Genomic DNA, 10,661 nt, shown 5'->3' on the forward strand with positions numbered 1-10,661 from the left:
AAGAATCAATTTTATGATTTTTCAGATTATCAATAACATTTCTCCTTTTTCATCATTCTTTCAAGAGTCAATATATTTAACATTCATAAACCACAATATCAAAAGACATATGCACTGTTCAAGCATTCATTCAGAAAACAAAAAGTATTGTCACCACATCAAAATAATTAAACTAGTTTCAAGGATAAATTCGAAATCCTGTACTTCTTGTTCTTTTGTTTTTAGAACAGTTTTCAATTAAGAGAGGTGATGGATTCATAGGACATTCATAACTTTAAGACATAGACACTTAGACACTAATGATCATATAGTAAAGACACAAACATAAATCAACATGAAGCATAATAAACGAAAAACAGAAAATAAGAACAAGGAGATTAAGGAATGGGTCCACCTTAGTGAGGGTGACGTCTTCCTCTTCTTGAAGAACCAATGGTGCTCTTGAGCTCCTCTATGTCTCTTCCTTGTCTTTGTTGCTCCTTTCTCATAGCTCTTTGATCTTCTCTAATCTCATGGAGGATGATGGAGTGCTCTTGGTGCTCCATCCTTAGTTGTCCCATGTTGGAGCTTAATTCTCCTAGGGAGGTGTTGATTTGCTCCCAATAGTTTTGTGGAGGAAAGTGCATCCCCTGAGGCATCTCAGGGATTTCATAGTGAGGAATTTCCTCATGCTCTTGTTGAGGTCCATGATCTCTTGTTTTGCAGTCAAATGCTCTACTACTGAGCTATGGACCCTTGAGATGAATCTCTCCATCTCCCATGACTCGGAGGTGGAAGCTTTTGTCTTCCCTTTCCTTTTTCTAGAGGTTTCTCTGGCATTAGGTGCCATAAATAGTTATGGAAAAATAAAAAGTAATGCTTTTACCACACCAAACTTAAAATGTTTGCTCGTTTTCGAGCAAAAGAAGGAAGAAGGTAGTAGAAGAAGAAGAAAATGGAGGAGATGGAGGGAGGTGAGTGGTTTGGCCATGTGTGGGTAGGTTTGGGAGGGGAGAGTGGTGAAGAGGAGATGGGGAAGAGAGAATGAGGTGATTGGTGAAGTGTATTTATAGAAGAGTATTATGGAAAGGTGTGAAGAGGAGAGAAGAAGAGGTGGGGTAGGTGGGGATCATGTGGGGTCCACAGATCCAAAGGGGCCAAGGATGTATCATCCCTGCTCCTATTAGGCGTGTAAACGCCCTTGCAGTGCAATCCTAGCGTTAAACGCCAGCTTGCTGCTTGTTTCTGGCGTTTAACGCCACTTCCATGCTCTGTTCTAGCGTTAAACGCCAGTTTGATGCTTCTTACTGGCGTTTAAATGCCAGTAAGTTCTTCCTCCAAGGTGAGCTATTTTTAAAGTTGTTTTCATTCTGTTTTTGATTTTTCAGTAGTTTTTGTGACTCCACATGATCATCAACCTAAAAAAACATAAAATAACAATAGAAAATAAATAGATATAATTAAATAACATTGGGTTGCCTCCCAACAAGCACTTCTTTAATGTCAATAGCTTGACAGTGAGCTCTCATGGAGGTCACAGATATTCAGAGCATTAATGGAACCTCCCAACACCAAACTTAGAGTTTGAATGTGGGGGTTCAACACCAAACTTAGAGTTTGGTTATGGCCTCCCAACACCAAATTTAGAGTTTGACTGTGGGGGATTTGGTTGACTCTACAGTGAGAGAAGCTTTTCATGCTTCCTCTCCATGGTTATAGAAGGAGATCCTTGAGTTTTAAACACAAGGTTGTCCTCATTCAATTGGAGGACCAACTCTCCTCTGTCCACATCAATCACAGCTCTTGCTGTGGCTAGGAAGGGTCTTCCAAGGATGATGGATTCATCCTCCTCCTTTCCAGTGTCTAGGATTACGAAATCAGCAGGGATGTAAAGGCCTTCAACCTTTACTAACACGTCCTCTACTTGTCCATAAGCCTATTTTCTTGAGTTGTCTGCCATCTCTAAAGAGATTCTGGCAGCTTACACCTCAAAGATCCCAAGTTTCTCCATTACAGAGAGTGGCATTAAGTTTATTCCTGACCCCAGGTCACACAGAGCCTTCTCAAAGGTCATGGTGCCTATGTTAGAGGGAATTAGGAATTTACCAGGATCCTGTTTCTTTTGAGGTAATTTCTGCCTATCCAATGCATTTAGTTCATTGGTGAGCAAGGGAGGTTCATCTTCCCAAGTCTCATTACCAAATAGCTTGGCATTCAGCTTCATGATTTCACCAAGGTATTTAGCAACTTGCTCTTCAGTAATGTCTTCATCCTCTTCAGAGGAAGAATACTCATCAGAGCTCATGAAGGGCAGAAGGAGGTTCAATGGAATCTCTATGGTCTCTAGATGAGCCTCAGATTCCTTTGGTTCCTCAAAGGGAAACTCCTTATTGGTCACTGAGTGTCCCAGGAGGTCTTCCTCACTAGGATTCACGTCCTCCTCCTCCTCTTTGGGTTCGGCCATACCAAGTAAGGTAATGGCCTTGCACTCTCTTTTTGGATTCTCTTCTGTATTGCTTGGGAGAGTACTAGGAGGGGTTTCAGTGACTCTTTTACTCAGCTGTCCCACGTGTGCCTCCAAATATCTAATGGAGGACCTTGTTTCATTCATGAAACTTAAAGTGGCCTTAGATAGATCAGAGACTATATTTGCTAAGCTAGATGGATTCTGCTCAGAATTCTCTGTCTGTTGCTGAGTGGATGATGGAAAAAGCTTGCTATTGCTAAACCTGTTTCTTCCACGATTATTAAAGCCTTGTTGAGGCTTTTGTTGATCCTTCCATGAGAAATTTGGATGATTTCTCCATGAGGGATTATAGGTATTCCCATAGGGTTCTCCCATGTAATTCACCTCTGCCATTGCAGGGTTCTCAAGATCATAAACTTCTTCTTAAGAAGATGCTTCTTTAGTACTGTTGGATGCAGCTTGCAATCCATTCAGACTCTGAGAAATCATATTGACTTGCTGAGTCAATATTTTATTCTGAGCCAATATGGCATTCGGAGTATCAATTTCAAGAACTCTTTTCCTCAGAGGCGTCCCATTACTCACAGGATTCCTTTCAGAAGTGTACATGAACTGGTTATTTGTAACCATGTCAATGAGTTCCTGAGCTTCTGCAGGCATTTTCTTTAGGTGAATTGGTCCATCTGCAGAATGGTCCAATGACATCTTAGATAATTCAGACAGACCATCATAGAATATATCCAGGATGGTCCATTTTGAAAGCATGTCAGAAGGACACTTTTTGGTCAGTTGCTTGTATCTCTCCCAAGCTTCATAGAGGGATTCACCTTTTTTCTGTCTGAAGGTTTGAACATCCACTCTAAGCTTACGAAGCTTTTGAGGAGGAAAGAACTTGGCTAAGAAAGCCGTGACCAGCTTATCCCAAGAGTTCAGGCTATCTTTAGGTTGAGAATCCAACCATATTCTAGCTCTGTCTCTTACAGCAAACGGGAAAAGCATAAGCTTGTAGACCTCGGAGTCAACCCCATTGGTCTTAACAGTATCACAGATCTGCAAGAATTCAGTTAAGAACTGAAAAGGATCTTCTGATGGAAGTCCATGAAACTTGCAATTCTGTTGTATCAGAGAAACTAATTGAGGCTTTAGCTCAAAATTGTTTGCTCCAATGGCAGGGATTGAGATGCTTCTTCCATGTAAAATGGAATTTGGTACAGTAAAGTCACCAAGCATCTTCCTTGCATTGTTATTATTTTCGGTCATGTCTCTTTCTTTTTCGAAAATTTCTGTCAGATTTTCTCCAGAGAGTTGTGCTTTAGCTTCCCTTAGCTTCCTCTTTTGAGTCCTTTCAAGTTCAGGATCAGATTCAACAAGAATGTTCTTATCCTTGTTCTTGCTCATATGAAAAAGAAGAGAACAGAAAAGAAAATATGGAATCCTCTATGTCACAGTATAGAGATTCCTTATATGAGTATAAGAAGAGAAGGATGGAAGAAAGAAAAGATAAGAATTCGAACACAGAGGAGAAGAGTTGGTTCGAATTTTAGTAGAAGAGAAGTGTTAGTAAATAAATAAATAATTAGAAGGAGATGGAAGAATTCGAAAATAAAAAATAAAAAAATATTTTTGTTTTTAACTTAAAATTAAAGTTAAAATTCGAAAATTGAAAAGGAAAATAAAATTAAATTGAAATTTAAGATAATTAGTCAATGAAAAAGGAATTTTGAAAAAGAGGGAAGTGATTTTCGAAAATTAGAGAGAGAGAATTAGTTAGGTAGTTTTGAAAAAGATAAGAATCAATTAAAAGATAGGATTAATTTGAAAAAGATTTGAAAATCAATTTGAAAAGATAAGAGGTTAGAAAAGATTTTGAAGTTGATTTTGAAAAAGATGTGATTGACATTTATTTTGAAAAAGATTTGAAAAAGAAATTTAAAAAGATTTGATTTTGAAAATTAAAGTTGGTTACTTGACTAACAAGAAACAAAAAGATATGATTTTAAAATTTAAAGATTGAACCTTTCTTAATAGGCAAGTAACAAACTTTAAAATTTTTTTGAATCAATCACATTAATTGTTAGCAAGGATTTTGAAAATATGAAATGGAAATAAGAAAAATATTTTGAAAATAAATTTTGAAAATTTCGAAATTATGAAAGAAAAAATGAAAAAGATTTGATTTTTGAAAAAGATTTGAAAAGGATAGAATTTTTTAAATTGAAAATTTGATTTGACTCATAAGAAACAATTAAATTTAAAAACTTTTTGACTAAATCAAACCAAATTTTCGAAAATTTATGAGAGAATAAGGGAAAGATATTTTTTTTATTTTTGAATTTTTAATAAAGAGAGAGAAAAACACAAAATTGAAACAAAACATGAAATTTATGAATCAAAACAACTAATGCATGCAAGAACACTTTGAATGTCAAGATGAACACCAAGAACTTATTTTTGAAAATTTTTAAGAAAAGAAAAACATGCAAGACACCAAACTTAGAAATTTTCAAACTTTAGACAATAACAAATTGAAAATGCATATGAGAAACAAGAAAAGACACAAAGCAAGAAAAATTAAAGATCAAACATAGAAAATCATCAAGAACAACTTGAAGATCATGAAGAACACATGTATGAATTTTCGAAGAATGCACAAATTTTAAAAACATGCAATTGACACCAAACTTAAAAATTGACACTAAACTCAAACAAGAAACATAAAAATTTTTGGTTTTTATGATTTTGTTAATTTTTTTTGGTTTTTTAGAAAACTATTTTGGGAAAAAAGAAAAAGAAGAAATTTTTTTTTGTATTATTTTCGAAAATAAGAAATAAAAAGCTTAAAAATAAAATAAAATTACCTAATTTGAGTAACAAGATGAACCGTCAGTTGTCCAAACTCGAACAATCCCCGTCAACGGTGCCAAAAACTTGGTGCACGAAATTGTGATCCTTAACAACGGCACCAAAAACTTGGTGCTCGGAACATAATTCACACACTTCGTCACAACTTCGCACAACTAACCAGCAAGTGCACTGGGTCGTCCAAGTAATAAACCTTACGTGAGTAAGGGTCGATCCCACGGAGATTGTCGGCTTGAAGCAAGCTATGGTCACCTTGTAAATCTCAGTCAAGCAGATTCAAATGGTTATAGAGTTTTAATAATTAAAAGATAAATAAAACATAAAATGGGATAGAGATACTTATGTAAGTCATTGGTGAGAATTTCAGATAAGCGTATAGAGATGCTTTCATTCCTCCTGAACCTCTGCTTTCCTGCTGTCTTCATCCAATCATTCCCACTCCTTTCTATGGCAAGCTTTGTGTAGCGCATCACCGTTGTCAATGGCTACTTTTCATCCTCTCAGTGAAAATGGTCCAAGATGCGCTGTCACCGCACGGCTATTCATCTGTCGATTCTCGATCATACTGGAATAGGATTCAGTAATCCTTTTGCGTCTGTCACTACGCCCAGCACTCGCGAGTTTGAAGCTCGTCACAGCCATCCCTTCCCGGATCCTACTCGGAATACCACAAACAAGGTTTAGACTTTCCGGACCTCAAGAATGGCCACCAATAGTTCTAGCCTATACCACGAAGACTCTGATCTCACGATCAGAAGGCTAAGAGATACACATTCAAGCTTGTTTGCATGTAGAACGGAAGTGTTTGTCAGGCACGCATTCATAAGTGAGAATGATGATGAGCGTCACATAATCATCACATTCATCATGTTCTTATGTGCGAATGAATATCTTAGACAAGAAATAGGCTTGAATTGAATAGAAATAGTACTTTGCATTACTTTATGAGGAACAGCAGAGCTCCACACCTTAATCTATGGTGTGTAGAAACTCTACCGTTGAAAATACATAAGAACAAGGTCCAGGCATGGCCGAATGGCCAACCTCCCTAAAGGTCTAAGATAGCATAAAACTAATCAAAGATCAGATCCAAAGATAGATGTAAATACAATAGTAAAAATTTCTATTTATACTAAACTAGTTACTAGGATTACAGAAATGAGTAAATGATGCAGAAATTCACTTCCAGGCCCACTTTGTGTGTGCTTGTGCAGAAATGAGTAAATGATGCAGAAAGCTTTCACGTGTAGAGGTCTTCCTTGGAGTTGAATGCTAGTTTGTAACCTATTTCTGGCGTTTAACTCTGTTTTGCAACTTGTTTCTGGCGTTTAACTCCAGAATAGGGCAGAGAGCTGGCGTTAAATGCCAGTTTGCATTGTCTAAACTCAGGCAAAGTATGGACTATTATATATTGCCGGAAAGCCCTGGATGTCTACTTTCCAACGAAATTGAGAGAGCGCCATTTGGATTCTTGTAGCTCCAGAAAATCTACTTTGAGTGTAGGGAGGTCAGAATCCAACAACATCTGCAGTCCTTCTTTAACCTCTGAATCTGATTTTTGCTCAAGTCCCTCAATTTCAGCCAGAAATTACCTGAAATCACAGAAAAACACATAAACTCATAGTAAAGTCCAGAAATGTAATTTTTATTTAAAAAATAATAAAAATATACTAAAAACTAATCAAATCATACTGAAAACTATATAAAAATAATGACAAAAAGCGTATAAATTATCCGCTCATCAATCCTAATGATCTTGCAAGCTCCACTCTCTTGTGCTCTTCCTTGACTATCTCTAACTCTTCGCAAGCTTCTTCAATTTCAACCTTTTCCCTTTTATTTCTTGGCTTGGTGTTGTCTTCAAGAACTTCATCTTGCCCAACGGGAGGTGATTCAATTTTGGATAGGAATTCACTGATGAATGAATCCATCTTTTAATCAACCTCTTCATATTCTTCAATTTTGATATACACCATGCCAAATTTTTCCTCTTGGTAGCTTTCTTCCGATTCACTCTCTTTCTCATTGCTCACCAAGGGTATGGGTGGTTGTGCACATTCTTCTATAATTTCAACTTCATGTCCAATGGGAGAGGATTCAATTGTAGATAGAAATTCCTCCATGATTGAATCCATCTCTTGATAAACCTCTTTCAAATCTCCCACTATGATATGCTTTGGAGGTTGCGCACCCTCCTCAATATCAATATCAAGCTTCTTGGAAGAGTGCTCTATGATTCTACATTCCCATGGACTTTCAACATCTCCCAAATCTTCAACCATTTCTTCCTTTTCTTCAACGGTCATAGGCTCCTCCAATTGTTCTAACACAAAGTGGCATCCCTTATCACCCACCAGGGTTTCTGGTGGACGAAATTGTGTTCCGTGTTCTTTGTACTTGTGTGAGATTAACAATATATAATTGTATTGAATCCTCATTGTGGCTCTATGTGTAGATACAACTCCGTTCAACTAACCAGCAAGTGCACTGGGTCGTCCAAGTAATACCTTACGTGAGTAAGGGTCGAATCCCACGGAGATTGTTGGTATGAAGCAAGCTATGGTCACCTTGTAAATCTCAGTCAGGCGGATATAAAATAATTATGGAGTTTTCGAATAATAAATAAAAGAATAGGGATAGAGGTACTTATGTAAATCATTGGTAGGAATTTCAGATAAGCGAATGGAGATGCTTTTCGTTCCTCTGAACCTCTGCTTTCCTACTATCTTCATCCAATCAGTCTTACTCCTTTCCATGGCTGGCTTTATGTGATACATCACCACTGTCAATGGCTACTTTCGGTCATCTCACGGGAAAATGATCCAATGCCCTGTCACGGCACGGCTAATCGTATGGAGGCATCACCCTTGTCAATGGCTTCATCTTATCCTCTCAGTGAATAATATGCTCACGCACCCTGTCACGGCATGGCTATTCATCTGTCGGTTCTCGATCATGCTGGAATAGGATTTACTATCCTTTTGCGTCTGTCACTAACGCCCTGCAATCGCGAGTTCGGAGCTCGTCACAGTCATTCAATCATTGAATCCTACTCAGAATACCACAGAAAAGGTTTAGACCTTCCGGATTCTCTTGAATTCCGCCATCATTCTAGCTTACGCCACGAAGATTCTGGTTAGGAGATCTAAGAGATATTCATTCTAGCTTAATTCATGTAGAATAGAAGTGTTTGTCAGACACGCGTTCAGAAGGGAGAAGGATGATGAGCGTCACACATAATCATCACCTTCATCACGTTCTTGGGTGCGAATGGGTATCTTAGAAGAGAAATAAGAAGAATTGAATAGAAAACAGTAGTACTTTGCATTAATCTTTGAGGAACAGCAGAGCTCCACACCTTAATCTATGGAGTGTAGAAACTCTACCGTTAAAAATACATAAGTGAAGGTCCAGGCATGGCCGTGTGGCCAGCCCCCCTGATCTAAGAATCAGACGTCCAAAGATGGTCAAAAAGACGCCTCTAATACAATAGTAAGAGGTCCTATTTATAATAAACTAGTCACTAGGGTTTACATGAGTAAGTAATTGATGCATATATCCACTTCCGGGGCCCATTTGGTGTGTGTTTGGGCTGAGCTTAAGTGTAGCACGTGCAGAGGCCATTTGTGGAGTTGAACGCCAGTTTCTGTGCCAGTTTGGGCGTTCAACTCTGGTTTTGGATCCTTTTCTGGCGCTGGACGCCAGATTTGGGCAGAAGGCTGGCGTTGAACGCCAGTTTACGTCGTCAATTCTTGGCCAAAGTATGGACTATTATATATTGCTGGAAAGCCCTGGATGTCTACTTTCCAACGCAATTGGAAGCGCGCCATTTCGAGTTCTGTAGCTCCAGAAAATCCACTTTGAGTGCAGGGAGGTCAGAATCCAACAGCATCAGCAGTCCTTTTTCAACCTCTAAATCTGATTTCTGGTCAAGTCCCTCAATTTCAGCCAGAAAATACCTGAAATCACAGAAAAACACACAAACTCATAGTAAAGTCCAGAAATGTGAATTTAACATAAAAACTTATGAAAACATCCCTAAAAGTAACTAGATCCTACTAAAAACATACTAAAAACAATGCCAAAAAGCGTATAAATTATCCGCTCATCACAACACCAAACTTAAATTGTTGCTTGTCCCCAAGCAACTAAAAATCAAATAGGATAAAAAGAAGAGAATATACTATAAATTCCAAACTATCAATGAAACAGAGCTTCAATCATATGAGCGGGACTTATAGCTTTTTGCCTCTTGAATAGTTTTGGCATCTCACTTTATCCATTGAGGTTCAGAATGATTGGTATCTATAGGAACTTTAGATTTTGAATAGTGTTATTGACTCTCCTAGTTCAGTATGATGATTCTTGAACACAGCTTCTTTATGAGTCTTGGCCGTGGCCCTAAGCACTTTGTTTTCCAGTATTACCACCGGATACATAAATGCCACAGACACATAATTGGGTGAACCTTTTCAGATTGTGACTCAGCTTTGCTAAAGTCCCCAATTAGAGGTGTCCAGGGTTCTTAAGCACACTCTTTTTTTTTGCTTTGGACCTTGAATTTAACCGCTCAGTCTCAAGTTTTCACTTGACACCTACACGCCACAAGCACATGGTTAGGGACAGCTTGGTTTAGCCACTTAGACCAGGATTTTATTCCTTTAGGCCCTCCTATCCACTGATGCTAAAAGCCTTGGGATCCTTTTTATTTGCCCTTGCCTTTTGGTTTTAAGGGTTATTGGCTTTTTCTGCTTGCTTTTTTTTTCTTTCTATATTTTTTTTTTCGCCTCTTTTTTTTTTTTTCTTTTTTCTGCAAGCTTTGTTCTTTGCTGCTTTTTCTTGCTTCAAGAATCATTTTTATGATTTTTCAGATTATCAAATAACATGTCTCCTAGTCATCATTCTTTCAAGAGCCAACATATTTAACATTCTTAAACAACAACTTCAAAAGACATATGCACTGTTCAAGCATACATTCAGAAAACAAGAAGCATTGTCACCACATCAATATAATTAAGCTAAGTTCAAGGATAAATTCGAAACTCATGTACTTCTTGTTCTTTTGAATTAAAACATTTTTCATTTAAGAGAGGTGATGGATTCATAGGACATTCATATCTTTAAGACAAAGTTACTAACTACTAATGATCATGTAATGAAGACACAAACATAGATAAGCATATAACATAGAAAATGAAAAACAGAGAAAGTAAGAACAAGGAATGAGTCCACCTTAGTGATGTCCTTGAGCTCTTCTATGTCTCTTCCTTGTCTTTGCTGCTCCTCCTTCATTGCTTTTAGATCTTCTCTGATTTCATGAAGGATGATGGAGTGCTCTTGATGTTCCACCCTT

General features: G+C 37.6%; 1 non-coding gene across 1 annotated transcript; it reads left to right on the plus strand.

Annotated features, from left to right (window-relative positions):
* Positions 1 to 3,205: 3,205 nt before the first annotated feature.
* Positions 3,206 to 3,313, plus strand: LOC148545290 (small nucleolar RNA R71). The gene has a single exon (XR_015900949.1). It is a non-coding gene; the product is annotated as a small nucleolar RNA R71 (small nucleolar RNA).
* The last annotated feature ends 7,348 nt before the right edge of the window (positions 3,314 to 10,661 follow it).

Source organism: Arachis ipaensis, chromosome B9 (assembly GCF_059453495.1).
Source record: "Arachis ipaensis isolate K30076 ecotype BB chromosome B9, ASM5945349v1, whole genome shotgun sequence".
Classification (NCBI taxonomy): Eukaryota; Viridiplantae; Streptophyta; class Magnoliopsida; order Fabales; family Fabaceae; genus Arachis; species Arachis ipaensis.